The sequence below is a fragment of the Dipodomys merriami genome, unplaced genomic scaffold (assembly GCF_024711535.1).
Source record: "Dipodomys merriami isolate MVZ:Mamm:240054 unplaced genomic scaffold, mDipMer1.0.p SCAF_1, whole genome shotgun sequence".
Taxonomy (NCBI): domain Eukaryota; kingdom Metazoa; phylum Chordata; class Mammalia; order Rodentia; family Heteromyidae; genus Dipodomys; species Dipodomys merriami.
The window spans coordinates 47,869,094-47,894,191 of NW_027202270.1; the positions used below are offsets into that span (position 1 = coordinate 47,869,094).

At 37.1% G+C, this 25,098-nt stretch overlaps 1 protein-coding gene across 1 annotated transcript in view; it reads right to left on the bottom strand.

Moving 5' to 3' along the window:
• Positions 1 to 24,817, bottom strand: part of B3galt1 (beta-1,3-galactosyltransferase 1) — a 570,431-nt gene extending 545,614 nt beyond the window's left edge. Inside the window, exon 1 of the mRNA XM_070021588.1 lies at positions 24,475 to 24,817. The gene's annotated coding sequence lies outside the window, so the exon portion shown is untranslated. The remainder of the gene's footprint in view (positions 1 to 24,474) is intronic.
• Positions 24,818 to 25,098: the final 281 nt, after the last annotated feature.

Genomic DNA, 25,098 nt, shown 5'->3' on the forward strand with positions numbered 1-25,098 from the left:
CATTTAATTGGTGAACTGAAAACTTTTCTCTCCCTGTCTTCACCTGGTTTCAAAATAAACTGGAATGTATAGTTGAAGAGGTGTGGTATTTAATTTTAATTTTAAGACTATATTAATCTCAGGACCAGAGTCCACACAACACCCCGGAACTGGGGGAGGGGGAGAGGAGACAGGTTGTATTTAAATAATAATAAGTACAATGAATCTTTTTCTGTAGGGTTATCTATTCAATTGTAAATTACAAGTATTTCATTAACTGTAGCACATGTTGATAACAGTTTAAGATAGTCTATGAAACATTTAAGTAAGTCTATTTGAACCATGTAGAGCCATTTACATACGGTAGATTAAGGACTGAGACATGGACCTCAAGGTGTTTTCATGATTTCCTGATTAAACACAAAATAGGAAGCAGATGAGCACTGTTAGCTCAGGCCTGTAATCAGAGCTTCTCTAGAGGCTGGGATCTGAAGATTGTCAAAGCCATACCAGGCAAGAAAGTTCCTGAGACTTTTATACTCAACTAACTACTAAAAACCAGAAATAGATCAGTGGCTTAAGTAGTAGGGCTCAGACTTGAACTGAAAAATCTAAGAGACAGCACCCATGTTTTGAGTTGAAGTCTCATTTCCACCCACCAAGCAAAGGGAACAATTAGGCAAAAATGTACTTTTCTACTTCCTATTTTTCCTGAGGTCCATATCTCAATCCTTGATCTACCATATGTAAATGGCCCTACATGCTTCAAATAGACTTGTTAAAAAGTTTTATAGACTGGGGTAACAAGTTCGACAAAAAATATACTTATTACCTTATTTAGGTAACTGTAACCTCTCTGTACATCACCTTGACAAGTTTTTTTGTTTTTTTTTTCCTTTCATGCAATTGTTTCTAACATATTTATAAGATGATTTCTATGTTGCTTTGTATGTCCCTCCCCCACGGTATAACCCATGCTTTCACTGTATTTGATGTTGGTATAATTTGTGGAGGGGACGGGAAAAAACAAATCGTTTAACTAGGGATACAGGTGGACCCATTGCAACAATGAGATGTACAAGTCGTTATATGGAAAAACGAACTTTACAACTTTGGTGGGGGGGTAGGGGACATATCGGTTGCGGGGAGAGGGGGAGTATGGGAAGGGATGGGAAGGGAAAACAAAGAGGAGGCAACAATGCTTGATAAGAAATGTACTCATCTTGCCCGTGTAATTGTAACTCCTCTGTACTGTATTCTCATAATTAAAAATAAATAAATAAATAAAGTGATAGACTATCTTAGCAACAGGTTCAATAGGGGAGGGTTAGTTCAGTTAAGATCTGAATATTAAATGCATTTTCTATAAAGTATTTTCTATAGAGGAAAGACAGAGTGTGACTGATCCAGGGCACCGTAACATTTAACTTCTTAAATACCTGATCATCATATTAGGATGCTCCTTCAAACTAAATATATTTTGAGAGAGCAGAGTAGAAAGGAAAAAATATACTGACAAAATTAAACTACATAGAAGTACAATGACTATTGTACTATTTTTAAATCATTGTGTATTATATGAATTACATCATATTTACTATGAGTAATTTTGAAAATAATAACACTGGCCTGCCATTTCTCTCTGATACATAAATTTGCAATGCATAGGGCCATGCCTAAACTACTGTTAAAATGTCCAAACCACCAAAAGCAATCCACAGATTTGATGCAAACCTTACTTTCCCAAAGGTCATTCTTCATTGAAGAAACAATCTAACTGACATGGAAACATAACAAACTTTGAATAGCCACAAAATTACTGAGGAACCCAGCAATGTTAAAGGTATTACAATACCTGGTCTCAAAATATACTACAGAACCATAGTAACAAAGTCAGCATGGTATTGACATTTTAAAAAAAAGTAGACATAAAAATCAATGGGACTGAACTGAGAACCCAGAAGTGAATCCATGCATTTTCAGAGGGATGGTTATTCTTGAATGGTAACTTCCTTGTACTGAAAAACACCTAAGAAATGTGGTTAAAAAAAAAAGTGAAAAGTTCACTAGCCTAGGTATAGTCCTTCTGTTTCCTGGTCACCATGAAGCAATCTGTTCTTGCTACAGTGAACTAAAAAGGTTTTTTTTTTCTGTTTTTCTTTTTATTTTATTTTATTTTATTTGTGAACATACTGTACAGAGGAGTTACAATTACATGGGCAGGATAATGCATACATTTCTTACCAAGCATTGCAGCCTCCTCCTTTTGTTTACCCTTCACGTCCCTTCCCAGCCTCCCCCCTCCCCCCCAATCCCAATCCTTCTCCTTCCCCCCCATTCCCCCCCCCCCTGCACCAACGTTGTAAAGCTCGTTTTGGACATGACAACTTGTACTTCTCATTGTTGCAACAGGTCAACCTGTATCCTTAAACAACTGATTTTTTCCCATCTCCTCCTCAAGTTATACTGACATCAAATATAGTGAAAGCAGGGGTTATACTGTGGGGGAGGGACATACAAAGCAACAAAGAGATAATCTTATAAACGCGTTAGAAACAAATGCATGAAAGAAAAAAAACATTAAAATACATATCTAAGGGTTCATTTTCCTAACATCACATTATCTGACCTTTTCCACTTGACTCATGCATATACTAGATATTGCAAATAAGGGAAACCATGGGACCTATGTTTCTTTGGGCCTGGCTTACTTCACTTAATATAATTTTTTTCCAAGTTTTTCCATTTCCTAACAAATGGGGCAATGTCATTCTTTCTGATGGAGGCATAGAATTCCATTGTGTATATATACCACATTTTCTTGATCCATTCATCTACTGAGGGGCACCTGCTTGGTTCCATATCTTAGCTATGGTAAATAATGCTGCTAAAAAGGTTTTTAAAACAAGTACAAAACAAATAAGCCCTCTCAAGTATTTTGCTTTGGTGTTTTGCCACAATGAAAAAAGAGAGAGTGAGGTTGCTGATGTAGTTCAGAAACTTTTGTGATTGCTTTATAGGAAGAGTTTGGAAATACTTGAACAAGTATGTTAGAGCATATGAAGCTATAAACAGAGCATAATGGTTGTTCTGGTAGGAGTTCAGAAAGCAAGAATGCTGACAAGAATATGGAAAATGTACATAGCTTTTGACCTTTTCTGCTTGTCCTACACATATACTAGTTATTGCAAATAAGGGAAACCATGGGACCTACGTTTCTTTGGGCCTGGTTTACTTCACTTAGCATATTTTTTTCCAGGTCTTTCCATTTCCTAACAAATGGGACTATGTCATTGTTTCTGATGGAATAATAAATACCACATTTTCTTGATCCATTCATTTACTGAGGGGTATCTGGGTTGGTTCCCTATCTTAGCTATGGTCAATAATGCTGCAATAAACATAGTTGTGCTGCTAGCCTTAGTATGACCTTGTTTGTGATCATTTGGGTAAATGCCCCAAAGTGGGATTGCGGGTCACACGGGAGCTCCATGTGGAGTCTTTTGAGGAATCTTCATACAACTTTCCAAATTGGTTGAACAACTTACACTCCCACCAACAACGCAGTAGGGTTCCCTTCTGTCCACATCCTCTCCAGCATGTGTTGTTATTAGAGTTCTTGATTATAGCCATTCTCACTGGGGTGAGGTAGAATCTCAATGTTGTTTTGATTTGCATTTTTTTTATGGCTAGAGAGGTTGAGCATTTCTTCATGTGTCTATTGGCCATGCTTATTTCCTCTTCAGAGAAGTTTCTCTTTAAGTCTTTAGCCCACTTTTTCATTAGGTAGTTGTTTCTTTGAGGAAGCAAAATGAATCCCAAGATAGGGACACAAATATCTTTTTTCTTTCTTGCTATTGTTTCTAATATATTTATAATGTACCATGTGATATTTTTGTTTCTTTGTATGTTCCTCCACCTACGGTATAACTCTTGTTTTTACTGTATTTGATCTTGGTCTAATTTGTGGAGGTGAAGGGAAAAAACAAAATGCTTAACTAAGGATACAGTTTGACCCATTGTAACAATGAGATGTACAAAACACTATGTTGAAAACCAACTTTATAGCTTCGGGGTTGGGGGGGGTCTTTGTGGAAGTGGGAGGGAAGGAATAGTAGGGGGAAAACAAAGGAGGAGGCAACAATGTTCAATAGGAAATGTACTGATTACCTTGCTCATGTAATTTTAACTCCTCTGTACAGCATTTTTACAATAAAAAACGTACAAAAAAAGAATGTGGAAAATAAAGACCATACTCATGAGGTTTAATATCAAAGCAGAATCTCTATTGGCAATTGGACTAGAGGCCATGTAGTTTATATTCTAATAATAATAATATTTCTCCTTGTTCTAAGCCTTTGCGGGAGGCTGAGTATAAAAATAGTAGGATTAATTTATCTGGTAGAGGAAATTTCAAGTCATCCCAGTATTCACTCTGTGACATTGTTGATGGCTGCTTTTAGCCAAGCTTACAGTGAGTTTTTTGATCAGAAAGCAAAATGAAAAGGTTTCAAAATATTGGTGGCTCGTGATCATAATCCCAGTGATCCAGAAATCGTAGGAGCATGATTCAAAACCAGTCAAGGCAGGAAAGTCTGTGAGACTCTTATCTCCAAGTAGCCACACAGAAATAATACTAGCCCTGAGCAAAGAAACTCAGTGACAGCACTGTGGTTCTGAGTTCAAACCCTATTGGCCCCCCCAAAAAAAAGCTCGCTTAAAGAAGAAGTGGGTAAAGTGGGTATAATGTTGGAGCCAAGGGAAAGATGGCTCCTGAAGAGATCAGAAAATAAGATTTAAAAAAACCAAGCTGAGCACCAATGGTTTATGCCTCTAATTCCAGCTACTCAGGAGTTTAGACCTGGAAGATAAAGGTTGAAAATCAACCCCGACACAAAAGTTTGTGAGAGTCTTTCTCTAATAACCAGCAAAATGTAGGCTATATTGAAGGCATGATTCAAGTGTTAAAGTGCCAGCTGTGAGCCAGAAAGTGGAATGAGCTCATGACACCAAGGCTCAAGCCCCGGTATTGGCAAGAATGCACACAAACATTAAGTAGTTTGCATTGTAATAGGAAAAATACATTGCGATGGTCCTGGAATGGGCTGGACTCACCTAACACAGGCTCAGGGGTATAAAACTGTGACCCAATTTGAAAGACTTTTCATTCAGAATCAGGCACTGCAAAGGCACCTTCAATGCACAGGGTTGCATGAGAATGTTATTTCCCCCCAGAATGCATTGCACCATGTTCAGATGCCAGGTGCCTAGAAGCTGCTATATCCATGGTCCAACGAGGTCCAACACTGCTCAAGCTATAAGTCAACAGCTTCATCCAGGTGAGGCTGCTATGTCAAGAATGCAAACCCAAGTGTTATGGAATCATGGAAGATTCTACCTAGAATTTAAAGGATGTCCTGGGAGGCCAGCAATGTGTAGCAGGGATAGAATACACATCACCATTTCAGGGGCTCACAGAAGTGTGAGCTGGGAGACCCTAGGAGTTCAGCAATGACAAGAATATGCAATGTCTATTGAGAAAAGCTTCAGGCAACAATCAGACACATGCCAAAAGAAAGGCTATGTGGGCTGCAAATGCAAAGCCTTAAAAGTGGAGCTGCCCAAAGCTTCTGGAGTTTACACCATGTAATTATGTACCTTGAGAGCTAAACATAGAGCTTCCTAACATATTATAATATATACATATATATCATATAAATCATATGTATGTACACTGAATTATTTTTCTACCACAAAGAGAATGAAATCCTATAAATTGTAGGAGAACAAGTGAAACAGAAAGACTAAACAGTGAACAAGTTAAGTAGAGACAGAGAGCTAAGTATCATATGTTTTCTCTCATGTATAATAACTAATAAAAAATTAAATGACCTACATGTAGGATGTATAAAGTGAGCAATGTAGAAGGTCAGAGATAGAAGAAAGTTAGGCTGGAGAAGAGACAGGATGGTGGATATGATTAATGAATGATATATGCAGACACTGAATGTCACAGGAGAACTAATTTGAATAACTGATTGACTGTTTTGTAGAAGCTTTCCACATTCTAATTTTTACATATTCTTTTGAAAATAGGATATAGTTTTTTTTAATAGACTCTTGTTACTCCAGAGAATCTGATCAGTTTAGATTCTTTCGTGTTATCAACAGTCTTGGTTGCAACTGATTCTTTTTACATTCTGTGGCAGTCTCTGCTGCATGATGGAGTTTTTCTCCTATTATCTTATTCCGAATTTGGCCTGTGATTTTTACATGGTTATTTCGTTTTTCTCTCCATGACTATGCAGTTTGCTTTTAGGTTTACTCTAGAACTTAAAGTACACATAAGACTAAAGAACTGAACTAATTTCCTCATGACTCATTTTATTTTTGTGGTATACTTTCCTTCCCTCAATTCAATTTATTCAATTTCAGCATCATTTTATGAGGCCAAGTTTCATTCAGATTTATTCACACATTTATTGCCCTCTTTGCTCTTTATTGCTTCCTTCCTCTATGAGATAAATGTCCTATTACATAAAGTGACTCTTTTAATGAAGGTTTGCTAGGGACAAACTGAGAAGACTTTTCATTTTATTTTTTGATATTGTTGTTATTTTTGCCTTCTTTGCCTTTATTACTTTTTTTCTTTTCACTGACTATAAATGTATAGTCTAACCGTCATTTTCATTCAGTTTCATGCAGTACATTGAACCTAACATTTCACTGCATCCTGGCTCCCACTAGTATTCTTGTCATTATTAAAAATCTAACTGCTGAAGGAAATATGTCTTTTGTTCTCTTGAACTTCTGTTTCTGCAGTTTTATTATGACTTTCTTTAGCATGGTTTACTTTCTTTCTTTTTATATAAAATGTACCTGATTCTTGGAACTGTTTAAATCCTTAGGTCTTTAAACAGTTGGGGAAATTTTGTAGACAATATTCTGTCACCCCTTATTTCTGTCTTTTTCTTCTTGTATTTCAAGCTTAAGTAAATGCATATAAGGATTTCCCACCTGTTACCATGTAATTGTTTTATATCTTTGTGCTCCAATCATTGTTTTCCCTACTTGTCTTGCAGCTCACAATCCCTTTACTCTTATCTAAGTTGCTCTGAAATTCATTCAGAGCCACCATGGTGGCTCATGCCTATAATCCTAAACCTACTTGGGAGGCAGAAAAGGGACAATCAAGAATCTAAGACTTGGAGGCATGAGTTTAGGCAAAATGTTATTACGGCCTTGTCTCAAAATAAGCTAGGTATAGCAAAATTTGTCTGCAATCCCATCCACTCAGGAGGCAAAGGAAGGTAGGCAAAAATTCAAAATATTATCTGAAATATACTAAAAGCAAGACTGGTGCATGGCTCAAATGGCACAGCTCTTGCCTAGCAGTCAGAACCCACAATTCAATCCCTAATTCCAACAAAAAAGTCCCTCTTAAAATAGAAAACCCCCAAGAACAAAACTGCGTTTACCTAATTCTTAGTTTTTATTGTTGCATATTCAATTCAAAATTTCAGTATGATTTTTTAAAAAATCTGTTACATCATCTGTGCCACAGACTTCACATCACATCTTTATCTCAATAAAAGGAACAAATACCATTTTAGCTTTATAATGGTTGTATTTTAATGACATATGATCATTTCAAGTCCTCGTACATCTATTTTTCTTTCCAACTTCATAAAAATAATTAAGAGAACAGTACACAGAATACACAGAATAATCTCTCTGATATAATGTTGTTAATGTTTCCTACTTTACCATCTTATGCATAAACATTATTTTAGTGATATAAAACATTATATGTGTGTATATATGTATATATAAATAAATATATATATATATCTGAGAAGCCAAATAGAAGCAGAATATAAAAATGCAAAGTAAAAGAAACATTCTTTTATTATATAAAGAATGTTTACATACAAATAAATACAGAAAAATTGAGGTATGAAGAGATAAAATATACATGACAGATATAGATAGGTACATAGATTGATAGATTGAGAGAGAGAGAGAGAGAGAGAGAGAGAGAAGGAGAGAGAGAGAGGGGTGAACCTCAAACTATATATTCTAAAATGCTTGAATTACCTCCATGATTTCCTAAGATTTGAAAAACAAATAAACACTTTTACACTGTTTGAAGTATTCCTATCTTTGACTATTCAGATTCTAGACTGATTCAAATCTTTACAAATTCATGTTCCCAATAAAATTTGGTGTGTAACTATAGACCTTATCTTGATCAATACCTTGAGTAAGCAAGAAATAACCACTGAAAAAGAGAAGGCATTAATGATAAATAGTAAAGTAGGAATTTAAGAAAAGATATAAGTGCTCTTTAGCATGCTTAATTTTTAATTTGTATTGACAAGTAGCCATAGGACAAATAGAATTCATATACACTATAAATGCCTAAACCTGCTCCCAGATGAGTCCATACCACCAAGGCTCTGTCCTGATTCTTATGTGAAGTGTTGAGTCAAAGTGAGAGATCAACAAGGAAAGCACCTTATTTGCTGAAGTGCTTTACACATGGAGTTGTTTCTGCTCCAGTCCTTCAAAGCCCTTCATCCTCATTAAGGTCTCTGAAAAAACCTTAACTCACCTCCCTATGGGCTCTTATTCTCTTCTCCTATTACTAATTCCACCTTTGCATTTAAAGCCTTTCAACAGAAACAAAACAAAAACACTGCAATAACATTAATTTCATTAAAGAACAAAGCATTCATTAGTAGGCTCTGTCTTGGCATCCACCTTCATCATCTCCTACCACCAATTCTCATTCATTCTTTTCTAATGCCACTGCACTCTTTAGGATACCCATAACATGCCTCATTCCTTCTTTCCACAGTCCCTCTGCAGAATTATCCCTGAGATATTCACACAATTTCACCCTCACTTAATGCATGTTTCCAATCAAATGTTCCATCTTTTAATACTGTTTTTTATTTGCCCTACTTAAAATACTATTTCTGAGCCGGGTGTCAGTGGCTCACTCCTGTAATCCTAGCTACTCAGGAGGCTGATATCTGAGGATCATGGTTCAAAGCTAGCCCAGGCAGGAAAGTCTGTGAGACTCTTACCTCCAATTAGCCACCAGAAAACCGGAAGTGGTGCCGTGGCTCAAGTGATAGAGCACTTGCCTTGAGTTGAAGAACTCAGGAACAGCACCCATGCCCAAGTTCAAGCCTCACAACTGACAAAAATAATTACAATTTCTGCTAGACACAATTACTTAGCCTTATAATCCAACTACTCTGAAGGTGGACATTGACAGGATCACAGTTCAAGGATAGCCAGGGCAATAAGTTAGTAAAACTCAACCAACAAGCAAGGTGTGGCAATAAGGGCCTATAATCCCAGCTACTTGGAGGTGTCACAGGTTATCACGAGCTAAGGCTAGCCTTAAGCAAAAAAGGGAGACTACATAAAAAAAATAACTAAAGCAAAAAAGGCTGGGGCAGGGAGGGGGGAGGTGATAACTAAAACTATTAAGTAGAATGCCTACCTAAAAACCACAAGGCTCCAAGCTGAAACTCCAGTGATGCCTAAATAAATTCAGTTTCATGTGCTTTTTTTACTCATAAAACTTACATCTTCTTAATGCTTCTCTTTTTCTCTGTCTCTGACTCTTTCTCTTGAGTTTCAGAAAAACAGAGCATTTATTGTTCATGGTGCCACATTAAAGATGAGTATATAAATATAGTTAAGGAAGTTAATCCTAAATATTTTCTAATTATTTTAAGATAGGCCAAAAAAGTTTAATAAACACTGTATAAGGGAGACATTAACTCACCAGGACAAAAAAAATCAGTGAAAACAATATATACTACTGAAAAATATATGGATGTTATTCTAGCTCCCTAAAAGAAAACAGTTTAATTAGGTTTGGTAGTACAATCCAATAATCCCAACACCTGGGAGAGACTTCAAGATTGAAAACTGTTAAGGCTACAGTAAAACTCTGTTGCAAAAACAAACAAAAACAAGCTAACAAACCAAAAAGCAGAAAGAACAAGAAAGATAGGAAAAAAGAAGAAAGGAAGGAAGGAAGGAAGAAAGGAAGGATAGATCATAGAGGAAAACAAAAGAAAAAAGAAATCACACAATATATTAAAAACAACAACAACAAAGAAATACCTCTTGTGTCCATATCTTGGAATTCATTTCACTTAGCATCATCTTATATGGTCATATGTACATAGGTATTGAGCTATTCTGCTCATCTACTAAGATTATCCTAGATGTATACTAATTAGTACAAATAAGGGAAACCATGGGACTTATTTTTGTGTGTGTCTGGCTTACTTCACTTAATATGTTTTCTTCCAAGTCCTTCCGTTTCCTTACAAATGGGGCTATTTCTGATGGAAGCATAGAATTCCATTATACATATATACCACAGTTTGTTGATCCATTCATCTATTGAGAGGTATCTGGTTAGTTCCATATCTTAGCCATGGTAAATAATGCTGAGATAAACATGGTTGTGCTGGTAGCTTTGGTATGACCTTGTTAGTGATCATTTGGGTAAATGCCCAAAAGTGGGATTGCTGGGTCATAAGGGAGCTCTATGTGGAGTCTTTTGAGGAACCTCCATACTCCAGAGTGGTTGAACATGTTTACACTCCCACCAACAAAGCAATAGTATTCCCTTTTGGCCACATCCCCTCCAGCATCTGTTATTTGATTTCTTGGTTATGGTCATTCTACTGGGTTATCTCAATGTTATTCCCTGTTGCCATTGTATTCAATTTTGATATCCAAGGCATTGTATATACATTTATCTGAACTAGGAAAGGGAAGGGGAACAACAAAATGATGAGACAAAGGACAAAGGTAGAACTTATGCAGCAGTGATATTCACAAGACAGTATGTTGGAAGTAATCTCTACAACTTGGAGGGTGGGATTGGGGGAGAGAAAATGAGGGAGAAAAATGAGGGAGGGGGTAATAAGTTAGACAAGAAATGTACTCATTTCCTTAATTATATAATTGTAAACCCCCTGTATATCACCTTGACAATAAAATTAAAATTAAAAAAAGAAAAGAAAGGAAGAAGAAAAATGAAAGGAAGAGAAATAATCTTTTGATCTCTACTCAAAAAATTTTACATATTTATATCTACTGTTTCTATAGTATATCATATTTAAAAATATATATAATGTGCATGTAATAGACAAATATTCACACAATTAGCTATCAGTTCACTTGATTTGTAGCTTTTATCTATTTTGGACACCATTATTAAACACAATATTAAATAAAATGTATAAATAAAAAGTATACAATTGTTCAATTGTAGTACACCTATTTAAATACAGAAACCTAAGTGCCATATCATTAACTTTGCCTAATATGTATTTCCCTAGTTAATATTCAAAATCATCCACTTGAATTTTTTACACATTCCCTTTATTGTTAATGTTAGGTTCCTTGAATAATAATGTGATTTGAGACATACGAAACAAATAGATACTAAGTCTTTTCTAATTCATCATATTACAGAAATTACTAACCAGCATAGGCTGAATCCAGCTACCAACAGGGTCCCTCAGATCATTTTGTGCGTAAGGGGTACTGTTACTATACATATGAAAGCAGTGTTAGGAATAGAAGAGAAGGTAAAGAAGTAGGCATATAATTTTAAAGTGCTTAAATTCTTAGTTGTAAATCATTCAAATATGCACATGTTATCACCAGTATTTTCCCAGAAATTCTCAATTCCTGCTATTTTATTTTTGAGTGCCAGCAGTGAATGGGTAAAACTAGCTGAAAATAAAGCAAAACTGATATAGGGAAAGAAAAATTAAGCAATAATGATTACTATCAATTCTAATCTTTCCATCTGGAGCACCTAGTATTAAATACAGACCTAATTTCTTTCAGTAATTTCTGCAATTTCCCTTAATTATAAGCTATGAAAAGTTTGTCTCTAGCAGTAAAACATTAAATATATTTAATAAAAACATCAAAGAAACAAAATAACTCATAATTGAGATTTATGGAACTTTGGATGTTATGCCAGGTAATCTATATCTATGTCTATCTATCTATCTATCTATATCTAAATGCACCAATACATAAGACATATAAATAGCTAGGAACAAGTTTACAGATCAAATAAGAGTTAATCATTGAGTTTATGAAATATTTTTATAGAAAACATTGCCTTAGATTTTTTTTATATTTTTCAGAATTTCACATAGATGAAAAGATCAGCTGTCATAATTACACCCCATCCTGCTAATGGCTTTGCAGAGGTCTCATATCTTATCTTGGTAACAGGAAATTTAAATGCTCAATGTCATTTTCTCCTCTCCACCTGTAAGTGGGAGAAACATTTATCAACATTAAAATAAGCTGCTTTTTTTCCCCCAAACCTAATAGGAATGTACTCAGTTCTATTTCTTTCAGAGCTTTTTGTGGAAAAATAAACACAAAACTGGTTAGCAGCCAGATCTCTTAATGTCATTTTAAAACTGACTATATGAAAAGAAGATTACAGTGGGTTTTTCAATTTTTATTTTAAAATACCATAACTATATAGGTGGCTCACACCTGTGATTCCAACACAAGTAATTATGAGGTAGAAAAATCTGTGTTCAGAGGTCAGCCTGACTTTATAATGAGACCCTGTTTCAATGACAATAACAAAATATTCAGTTACTTTATCTTATGGCTTTAAGTTGAAATGTAAAATAATCAAATAGCATTATATATGACACTATGAATAATGAAACAAATTCTAGCCAAAGTCTAAAGAAGGTAGGACTACTTCATAAATTATGAGATTGCTCTGAGTCTTTTCACTTAGAATCTCCACATATGGAAATATATGTAATACTAGAAATATGATATATACTCAAATATGCAGGGATGTGTGTTTGTATTTGTCTTTTTTCCTGTTTTATTGAGTTTCTTCACCAGAATCGGTGAAAGTGAATACAAGTTATACTATTTCAGAAGCAAATAAATTGAGTAATCTTCATGTTTGAAGTTCCAGAATTAGAATTTTGGTTGCATCATGGAGGAAGCTTTGGAACTTTGTTCTTAGCTTCAACATCAATAAAATGTTTTTATTAATAATGTCTATATTCTGAGGTTTTTGCTAAGTATTAAATAACTTAGTGAATGTAAAACCATTTGTAATTCTATATCGAACAATTATATTAAAAATCACTTAATGTTATTCTCAATAGAAAGCTTAATGAGACAGGAATTATTTCCTCATTTGCTAAAATGATATTTAAATTCATTTACAAATTTTGTTGTTTATCCCTACTCCTTATAAAAATATGAATGGAATTTTATGTGACTATGCCTTTGCAACTTGGAAACATATTACACATTTTGTAGGGAGGGGCAGGTAGTTTGGTGGTGGGACATACTTGTAATCCTAGCTATTCAGGACGCTGAAATTGGGAAGATCTTAGTTCAAACCCAGCCTGGACAAAAAAGTCTGAGAGACCTCCATCTCCAAAATAGTTTGGTAAAAGCCAGGCTGGAGGCATGAATCAAGTGGTAGAGCATCACCCTAGCAAGTAAGACCAATGAACAGGAGGCTCTGAGTTAAAACTCCAGTACTCTATACTTTTTTACTAAAGGATACCACACATTTTAGGTGTCAAATTGGTGTTGGCAGGGATTTTTGTATAATCTAGAGGAAAATACTTGAGTTTGAACAAGAAAAAAATAATAGACATGTTCTTGATATTACCCTGAAGGGCTCAGTAGAAGAAGAAAGAATTTTAGCACAACATAACCCAACCAGAATGGGTTCTAAAATTTCACCTGCTCCCATGGTAATACTAGAGAACTATGGACAGAGGTATTGCAAGCGATCCCTCTCTATCCATACCTTCCACCATGACTTTAGAATGACTTCTACTATTCATCAGTGTCCTTAGTTAGACACTAGCAGCTTTATTGTGGAAAAATTCAAAATTATTTGTTTTACATAGAAGATAAGTCCATAAAACTGTAAACTATAGAGCTTCAAATATGAGATCATAGTCATTCTCACTGCAATCATTTGGAGATTAACAGTGAGCTTAATCCTCTAATCTAACGATAATGTGATCATCAACAGCAATGGTAAGAGAGACTGTGATATAAAATGCATTTCAACAAAAAGAGATAATGCCATCACATTTCCAAGAGTTAGTAGAATACATACTTCTGCTATTCTTTTCTGTTTCACTGAAAAGTTAACAAATTAACTCATATGAAAATGCTTCTTAACTAATGAATATCCATTTGAAGGGGTAAGCATATTTATATAGATGATACTCTTGCCATTTTATTAACTTTCCTTGAATTTAAGATAATGAAATATGTAGACTGTAATAAAGAATTAAGATGCAGTCTAATTGAGTGAACTCTGTTCTACAAAATTTATTCAGAATTGCCTTTTTTCTAGCCAATTATAATGTCAAATGTAAGAGACACATTCTCTTTAAAAACTTAAAAATCAAAACATGATTGAGCCAATTGGAGAGAGCAAAGCTCAACATTCTAAGAGCTTAGTGAGCAAGTTGGGAGCCTTAGGAGATTAATTTGAGATGTGGACAGGAGGGAAGTTCAGGGCTATTCGATGTATTTGAATTTGTTCTAAAAGAGAAAGAATATCATGAGGAATTGGAGGACAGAAGTTCAGAATTTAATATTTTCTTTGACACAGAGAAGAAGGCAAGGCCATACTGTTGAAGACTGCATGTGTTGAATTTTCTGGGATGAGCTTATTTCTGGAAGAAAATAAAGATTGGTGGGGAGAGAGATGAAAAAGTGTATCACTGAATAGTGGCAAAAAAAAAAAAATAAGAGAGAGTGGGGGTGGGTAGAGCTTGAACTCACGGCCTGGGTGCTGTTCTTTAGCTTTTTTTGCTCAAAGCTCCACTACATGAGCCATAGTTTCATCTCCAGTTTTTGGTAGTTAATTGGAGCTAAGATAATGGACTTTCCTCTCTCTGGGCTTGTTTCCAACAGCAATTCTTAGGTCTCTGACTCTTGAGTAGCTAGGATTACAGGCTTGAACCACTGGTGCCCAGCTCCAAAGGGAGCATTTTTAACTGGATGGATGTCCATTGTTTACATTTGTCCGTCATTCATCTCCCCATCTGACAATTCAAAGCCCATTGACTATCCTTGCAATTTGTACATGTAGGACTGAGGTGCTCAGTGACCCACTGCTTAAGAGCAGTTGTTGTACACCTAAGCCAGCCTAGCTGCTGCACTCCCATATTAAAATCGAGTCTGAAGGAAATGGACACCTGGGGAAGAAAAAGTGGAGGCTAATTCATCCAGTCACTTCTGGTGTCTGGAAAAGACTTCCGCAGTTCTTCCCATGATCTCTTATTCTTTTCTTTTTCTTTTGACAATATATACGCTAAAATTCCTTTCTTCTGTGGTGTATTTTCCTTAAATTAATCATCATCTACTTCTGCAACAGGCCACTAAAGAATCTTTCAGGTCAATGAACAGCCTATCAGTCCTTAAGAGAATCTGTAGGCCACCCCATCGTATCATCTTGAACCATGCTTCATTTAAAATCTTTGATATTTTAATTAGAGGTTTAGAAACCCTCTTTTTTATTTGTCTTCAGTTTGGGGAAATAAGCTAGCCAAATTGATATATTTCTTTTCTTCCAAGTTATAAGTTTATTTCTAGTCCACATTTTTTTCTATTGGATTCTTTAAGTAATGTAATAGGCAAGGATACTGTTTTCAGTGCTTCAATTATATTCAAGGTTCTTGTGATTAAATGATGAACATTTATTTCTATCTTCAAAATATTTTCAGTCCATGAAAGGGAGATACATGAGGAATCATTACACTAGAGAATTTCTTTAGAAAATAAGGAGAGGCTTTTCATAGTGAACATTAAGCTCTTATTAGTAATTTATGTTGGATATATTTGCTATATTGTTTGTAATTTTACTTATGGACCTTTGGACTTCAAATTTTATGTTTTCTCCATTACATTTGTGCTTATGAAGTTAAAAAAATTTCTTCTGTATTGTTTTAAGGTCATTTTATATTAACTTCACAGTTATCTGACACTTCTTTAAAATGCAGTATGAAGTAGGGAATGCATAGTTTTCACAAATACTCAATATCCCTCAATGTATGTATAATTTAAATTTTTTTCACATGATTATCTCATACTGCTTTTTAATTTTCACATGTTTCAGAGTCTGTATCTGAGACCTTTTATTATTTTCTGGTTGCTTGTCTGCATATTAATAAACTAGCATCATCCTGCAGTAAGTAAATCTTTAAATACTTGGCTAGGTGCCAGTGGCTCACACCTGTAATGCTAGCTACCCAGGAGGCTGAGATTTGAGGATAGCAGTTGGAAACCAGTCAGAGCAGGAAAGTCTGTGAGACTCTTAGTTATCTCCAATAAACTACTCAGAAAAACCTGGAAGTGGCACTGTGGCTCAAGTGGTAGAGCGCTTGACTTGAGCACAAAGAGGCTAAGGGACAGTTCTTAGACCCTTTGTTCAAGCCCCAGGACAGGCAAAAAATAAGTTAATAATAATAAGTACATACATACATACATAACTACTTGACTGTAACTTTCCTTTAATGCCACTTTTATTTTGAAAGTTGCTTTTGGTGTTATCTGTTACTCTAGATAAACTCTAGTGTGGGGTATTCTTTTCCCTCCTCCTTCTTCCTTTAACATTAGGGATAAAACCCAGGGACTTACACATGTTCAGATGAGGGTTCTAGCACCGAGCTACATTCATTGTATCAAAAAATTTAGAGTCTGTAAATTTGGCAACAATCTCCGAACAATTAAATTGTACTTAATCTGTATATGCATCTATGCAATTACATACTCAGCATTTTATTTTAAAAACTTCTCTATTATTCACATTTACTGTAACAATCTTAGTAAAGTTTCAATATCTTCTGGTTTGTGGCTTATGATTAAATAAAATTAGGAACATTTTCAGGTAGCAATGAAATATCTCTATAATCTTTCAAATACAAATTTGCTATATATTTCATATATCGTATATAATTTACGAAGAAGTCAGAGGAAAAAAAAGAGAGAAAAATGACTAATTCTGGCTGACTTTAAGGAATGTGGGGGATTAGCCTATTTTGTAGTGTAGCCAGATTTTTTAACAACTGGAATATTATTTACTTTTAGATAAAGGAAATTAGGCCAAAATATTAATAAAGTAAGTTCAGAGATGTAACTCATTTGTTGTGGTGGTTTAATTTATAAGATAACATTTCTGCCTGTGATGAGAGAAAGCTGCGTTCTCTCAGAAATCTACATGGGTTACTCATGTCTTGCTCATGAAACTCTTCATACATTGGAATTCAGGTAGAGACTTAAGGTAATAGTGAAGGGTTGTGGCACAGACTTAATTAACCTACAACACACACATAACTGAAGAAGTCTGTTAACTCCTATGTCCTATTCACAAACCCACTGTGTACTTGCATATATTTAGCATAATTCTTATCTAGTAACATCTAAATTCATGACTAATTGTATACAACAAGCTCTGCTTCTGACAACTGTCCTTGACTGAGTGGCAGGCCTGCAAAAGCTGCCACAAGTCTAGTTCAGTGAGGAATCCATTCAGCCAGAATGTCATCTATATAAGTCATGGAAACACTTCATTGCCAAGGAAGAAGCAAAATGCTAATCACAACAACTCAGGATCAAGGGCAGCATAGCATTTGCAGGCTTTCTATTCAGTTAGAAATTTGCATTTTATGGCAATGATGTGTCTCTTCAAATCTCCACAGGGGATGTCTTCTGTAGAATTCAGTAGTAGTTTCTTTTTCTTTCCCTTTTGAGCATCCAAAAGAGAAGTACTATTTCTTTAAAATCCTTTAATCATCCATGAAGGTTTCCCTCTCTGCCCTGATTTTTGTTATGGGATACACGCAGTGGTGTGTGTGTGTGTGTGTGTGTGTGTGTGTGTGTGTGTGTGTGTGTGTGTGTGTGTGTGTGTGTGTGTGTGTGTGTGTGTGTGTGTGTGTGTGTGTGTGTGTGTGTGTGTGTGTGTGTCTAGAAAACTTAAGATAGTAGCTTCTAAACTTTACTATAGCTTTCTTACTTTACAATACTAAGAACAAAAAAAAAAAGATAAAACTTGCAAACAATTTTAGGATTTCCTGGAGTCTCTAAAGTGCTAAGGCCAGTTACTTTGATAACCTAGGACTTAGGGAATAAGAAACCTTAGTTTAGAGAGTCTGTTATATAGAACAGAATGTAAAGATTATAGATATATGCCTAGAGTGCATACACATCTACAGACTATAGATTAAAAGAACTAAATTAAATACAATTATTGTACTTGTAACTGCATAGTTCTATAAATCTTAACTGGCTTCTCTAAATTTATCCCAATTTGTCTTTTTGGTAGTCCTAAATATAAGATTTCATGCAATATAATATTATACTAAATATTAAAATATTACAGTTATAGAAGGGTAGGTGCAATTTGTTACTTTTTTCTACTTGTTTTACTAGTTGTATAATTCTAGTAGTTATAATGTATCTAGAACTAGGTTCTGTTTCCACCTCTTTTTTTCTCTTACTTATCCTTCTTCTCTCTCTCCCTCCCCTCCCCTCCCCTCCCCTCCCCTCCCCTCCCCTCCCCTCCTATATGTGTGTGTGTGTGTGTATGTGTGTGTGTGTGTGTGTGTGTGTGTGTGTGTGTGTGTGTGTGTGTGTGTATGTGTATTATTTGGGCTTAAACTCAGGGCCTCCCATTTGCTCGGCAAGCACTCTACCACTTGAGACACACCACTGTCTTTTTCTTTAGTTTTGAATAGTCTTTTGATATCTTGTTATTTCAGGTTGAATTTAATGTTTTTGCTTGGCTAAAGACCATAATCTTTGCCTAGCCAAGATCTATGATTTCCGATCTCACCTTTAGCATAGCTGTGATTTTGTGCATGTACCACCTACCATTTTTGACCCATATCTTCCAATATATCTCTTGAAGTAAACTTCTTTATACAAAAAGGAGTTGTGCTAATAATAAACGTGATTTTCAATCCCAAATATCTAATTTCTGTTTTGCTAATACCAATTTCATAATCAGACAGGGTAGATTTTGAATACAACATATGATAACCATTTGCTGGAATGCCTGTTTTCTAGAAAACATTATTTATTTCTAAGGTTTTACATTTGAGATAGAAAGGAGAAGACCTCAGGGCAATATAAATTAAGTCTCAAGTGAATGGATTATTCCTTCTTGTCTCTGAAGAAGACTTCTTATATCTCCTAAACCAAGGTTGGACCACAGCAATTCCAAAGACATTCTTGGGTGATGGAAAGCCTCTCAGAAATGATGGCTAGTATTATATGTCCTATGTTACAACTTGACACATTAGCACATGAAAAGGAGTTATCATTAATGTACCATATGCTTAACTTTCTAGATCTACATTTTAGCTTTCCTTTAATACTAAAATATTACAAACTAGCTAATGCAAGTCAAGCTATATTCATTTCAGAGTATATAAGTTTAGAAATATTCTAAAGACTAAAAAAATATCAAATGGAAGCACAGAAAACAACAACAACAATAACAGCAACAACAAAACTTAGTTGGAAATTTACCAGAAAGTCAGATCACAAGCTTTATGGGAATGGTAAACTTCATGGGAATGGTGAAGGCGTTTCCAGAGAGGTATGTGGATTTCTCACATCCACATAATTCTTATCAGAATTATGCTTTAGTATACACCCAAGCCACTCACTACTACAGTCAACAATCCTCAGCTCTTAACTTTGAGGAAATTCGTATTTGACATTAGTCGCAATTGCTTTTTAAAGGCTGTTCATTAATTTGCAAAAGTTTCATGACATTTCTTAGATTAACTCAAGTATATTTGTGCAGTGATATATGGATGGGTGTAGATTATTTGAAGAGAAAGTACAATCCAAAGATTTAGCTATGATGGAAGATTTAGGAAAAATGATTGATAAGAGAAAATTATTTTCCTTTTTGAATTTTTAAAAATTCAATTGTAAAGTTGAGGTACAGAGGGGTTCCAATTACATAAGTCAGGTAGTGAGTACACTTCCTTTTGAATAATGTTATCCTTTCCCTCAATATCTCCCAGTTTTCTCCCTCTTGACTTCCCTAACTCCCAAGTTATATAGTTCATTTCTAGTGTCTAGTGATTATCACTGCTGAATTGGTTCACCCTTTGTCCCATCATTTATGGCTTCTCCTTCCTCTCTCAGAATCAGATAAACTTATATAAGACAGAGGGTACAGATATTAAAAAAATAGGAACAGAAGAAAAATGGAAAATAATTATAATAATAACAATATAATATAATAATATAATAATAATCATAGAACTGCAGATGCTACAATCAAATATGAAATAAAGCCAGATGCCCCTTGGTGCATGAATGGATCAAGAAAATGTAGTATATATGCACAATGGAATTCTATGCATCTATCAGAAAGAACAACACTGCCCCATTCGTAAGGAAATGGAAAGGCTTGGAAAAAATTATACTAAGAGAAGTAACCCAGGCCCAAAGAAACATAGCCAGCATGGTTTCCCTCATTTGTAATCATTAGAATGTGCCAATAAACTTACAAGTAAACTCATTGGATAATCAAATACAATACACTTACATGTGATTAATTAAATAGCACTCTAAACACTCACACAATCAGAACAAAGGAGGATAATCTTAGGAGAGGATCATAGGGCTCAATAGCTATGTGTATATGAACATATAAATGATGCTTATCAAAATGAACTACAAAAAACATAAACAATGGGACAATTTCTAAAGTACAGTGATCATTGTCGTTATTCAGTGACAGAAACCAAAATTAGAACAGTGCTTTTTGAAACATTTTTTAACTGCATAATTTGTTAAATCTTATATAAACGTGTCCCATAATTAATTGCTAAATAATGTATTACTAAAGATGATGAGAATATTCCCTTAGCAACCAAGTCATCATTCAGAATAGATTTATAAGTGTTTCAAATGCAGAATTGTTATATTTTTTCTAGTTATCTTCTGTACTGGAGGAGGGCAATCAGAAGGAAGACAGGAAAGGAGGGGAGAGGGAAAGGGAAGGGAAGAGAGAAAAGAAGAGAAAAAGAGATGAGAAGGAGTGGGATAAGAGAGGAAAGGTAAAAAAATAGCGACAATAAAAATAAAGGCCTACTTTATTTCTAATTGTAGCCTGAAATTCTCTAAAATTGTTAGTTTTATTAAATCATGATTTCAGCACTAATACAAATTATTATATAATAATATAAACCTCACTCTTATATTTCCATGTCCAAACTCTCACTGAAATTATTACAAGTACGTTCCATTTCATGAGATAATTTTACTATTCTAGTGCTCCCCATATAGTAAACGATCTATTTAGAAAATGTAAAACATAACTACTGAAATTAAAATTCAATAAAAGTCAAGAAATGAGTTTAATGGCCCAGAATCTTGAGAAATTGACAGTTACTTTTAATTGCATCAAGAAAATATGACAGTCTGACCTCATGGACTCCCCTAAAGCAAAACAAGATAAAGTTGAAGTAAATGTGCAGAACTGTAAGAACTGGAGCAGAAGGTACACACTAAGTAGTTCACACAACCCCATTAAGACCCCTAACATTGAAACTCTGCCTCTCTACCCTCAAACCTTGTATCATCATTGCTTAAACACTTAAACACTTACACACTCCCCCTTTTGATTCACACTAATATTCGGGCCCACTGATGAACACATTTTTCTTCCTTTCATTAGAGGTGTCTTTGAAGTTTTAAAAATATAATTCTGTGAGAAACAGTTTCTCAAGGTAAAAGTCCTCTCTTAAAGAGCACCTTAAAATGAGGATACCAACTCTTATTCCATTCAAAGGTGTGTGGCTTACCCAGCTAAGTATTACAGGGATTTATGTTACTTGATAGCAAAATGAGAAGCATTTTTTTTTAGCCAAGTTCTTGAAATTGCCCAAGAAGTTCCATTTTTAGAGTTGGCTCCGGTTGGTAGTTTAGTTTTGATGTAAGCTTATTTTAAATGATTTATTAGTAATGCTTAACACCTTTTAATCTTATTCCCTACATTTGAACCTGTAATGGGAAGCAAAGAATTTTTGCATAAATAAAACATAAACTAAAAATGAGCTCTTTAATGTGCTAAGTAACCTTCATGACCTCCTTAATGTTATAGTAATTAAATGTTGTCATAATAAAATGATCACTTGAAAGTAGGTAAATTCAGTATAAAAAATTTGTATGCTGTCTTTTAATTATATCACAACACGAGACTCTTCGCCAGATGTGAGGAACACTAAGAAATATGCTGTACCAGTTTTCTACTAATTCAAACACAATGTGTAAGTGTTCAAGTAAAATTTCACTAAAAAGTCTTATTTCCGGCTCATCAATTAGATGAATAAACATTCAGCCTCTCCCAACACAAAGTGAACATCACTGATTGTTAACCTTAACTTACTCATCTGCTTTAGGATGAATTGTTCACTCAGACAGAATTTTTACACTTCAGAAAAATTGACAAAATCCTGTAGAAAATTCCTGACATTTTGGACAGCTCCCTATTGGATTTCTTTCCCACCCCCTTCCCTTGCCCCTTCGGTTTCCCTTCCTTCCCTTCCTTCCTTCCTTCCTCCCTCCTTCCTTCCTTCCTTCCTTCCTTCCTTCCTTCCTTCCTTCCTTCCTTCCTTCCTTCCTTCCTTCCTTCCTTCCTTCCTTCCTTCCTTCCTTCTTTCCTTGCTTGCTTGCTTCCTTCCTTGCTTCCTTCCTTCCTCTCCTTCTTTCTTTCCATCTTTTTAACAACATTTTTACTAGGTTCCTTATGATCATTATCTCTTGTATCAAATCAGAAATAAGACCTAAAGATGTGTTTTTGCTTTGGATGTTTTTAGTATGTTGTGATTTGTTTTGTTTTTGGACACAAGAGTCTTCCAGTGCACGAAGCTACATAATAGGGCAAGTGCTGTCCCGGTTGACGATTCAGCTCCCTGTATTGAGTCAATTTTCATATTCTTAACCGCTGGCAGGCAAGAGCTGCTGGGTGAGCCTTTTAATTCCCCAAACTACAAAGCCTCTCACCAGCCAGAGCCTCTGCCCTCTGTGCCAGGATGGGCTCAGCGCCTTAGTACTGAGTTATTTCAAGAAGTTTCTGATCATAAATGTCCAAACAAGTCTACAGACCACACCGACAGAAACAGTGCCCAAGACTCCGAAGTTTGTGTGTCCAGGACAGGGATGGAGAAGCCACTTCAGAGAGCTATGACAGCACCATCATTTTGCAGCAACATATAAATACCTCTTCTGCAGAAAGCTGCAGCACAGATGGAACTCCCATTGGTTTCATAAAATATGTGATAGGAAAGAAAAGAAAAAAGAAAGCCAATGTAGGTTGTGGCAGAAGCTAGGTACACAAACCAGGTTATCGCGGGTGGTTAATTGCTCCAGATTTAATTGTTCAAAACCCAGAGGACTTGAACTTTCTCAGATGATCAGGCTGGACGCCTAACATTTGGCTAGAAACACACCAGGAGTGCACGCAGGACCTCGGAGGGCAATCGGACCATACCCCGAGACAAGCATCTCCACCTAGATGCCCAGACATCCTGGAAGCGAGCCCGCCTCCGCCTCCACCCAGCTGTCCCATCATGGACACCTGCACCCCAGGACACTCCAGGGCACCTCAGGTCAAGTCCTTTAGATCGAGATTCTCTCCACCTCTAAAGCTCTGCTCCAAAAAGTGAAATGACCCCCGCCCCTCCCCAACACACCCGGCTTCTGATACCTCGGACTGGCTCATCCCCAAGCCTAGATTTTGCCACCCCCATCCCTGCCGGAACTTCGGTTTCCTCCTTTTTGGTTTTTTTTGAAGGCGAGAAAGACAGATCGTTCTTTTCCTTTCCCCTTTCCGCTCCAAAGCGCAAAGTGGCACTTTGGGGCACCTCATCGAACGCTCCTCTCCCCAGGCGCGCCAGAGCCAGAGCTCCTTTTCATTAAGGCAATAAAGTTCAATTTGCCCAGCTGTTAGGGACCACGCTTGACTTTGCTGGGCGCTCAGTGTGTTCTCTTCTCTGGCTGGGCCGGCAACAGCCTATCCCACCCCGCCACCCCCCACCCCATCCGGACTGGATGCTTGAAGGGCATTGGTTTACAAAGAGGAGACCTTACCAAGCTCCCGGCAAAGTGCCCCAAACTGCGCGCGCGTGTGTGTCGGTGTGAGTGTGACTGTGTGCACGCGCGCGCACACACTCACACAGACACAATGCCATCCACGCGCTGTCAAAGTCTGTCAACGAGGAAGGGAGAACGCCCGAGCTGGAGCCGCCCGGGCACTCCTGGCAGCAGCCGAGCCCAGCGTCAGGACTCGCTGTCCGGATCCCAAACACCCTTGTCTGGATGCCCCGGCCACAGCGCGCAGCGTAGCCCCCGAGGATCACAAAGCGGTCACTGGGGGCCGCACCTTACCCGCGGGGCGCGCGGTCACTGGCCGATCCGCTGGCCGGCGGGCCACTCGGACGCTGCAGCCGGGGTCCCGAAGATGCTGCCGCTCCGCTGCCGCTGCCCGGATCCCCGGCTCCAGCATCACTTCTTCACCACCTCCGCCTCCTCGTGCTCGGCTCTCTCGGCCGCCCCTCCCGGCGGCCTCCTGCAAAACCCGCAGCGCAGGTGGCGCGGGGTGGGCGGCAGCCGAGGCGGCGGTGGCGCCCGAGCGGGGCTCAGCGGCTCCAGCCGAGCAGCCGCGACCGTAGCCCAAGCACCAGAGCCGGGTTGCGCTTGCCCGGCGAGGGCTCTGGCCTGGGCGACTGACAACGCCTAACAGCCAATCGCTGCCTCGCCCCGCGCGGCGGGGGGAGACCAATCAGAGCGGAAGGCCCGAGGTTTTCCTCCGCCTTGGCTCGGCAGGCTGGTTTCCGGGAGGAGCGGGGATGCTGCTGGGGTGTGGGATGGGGGGCGGCGCGGCGGGGGCGCGCGGCGGGGGGCTCTTGGCCCCGGGGCCTTAGGTGGGAGAGAGAAAGCCCGGCCTGCACAGCTGGGCCCGGGGCGCTCCGATGGCCCGCGGCGCGCCTCGGGGCAGGATAGGATACCCCC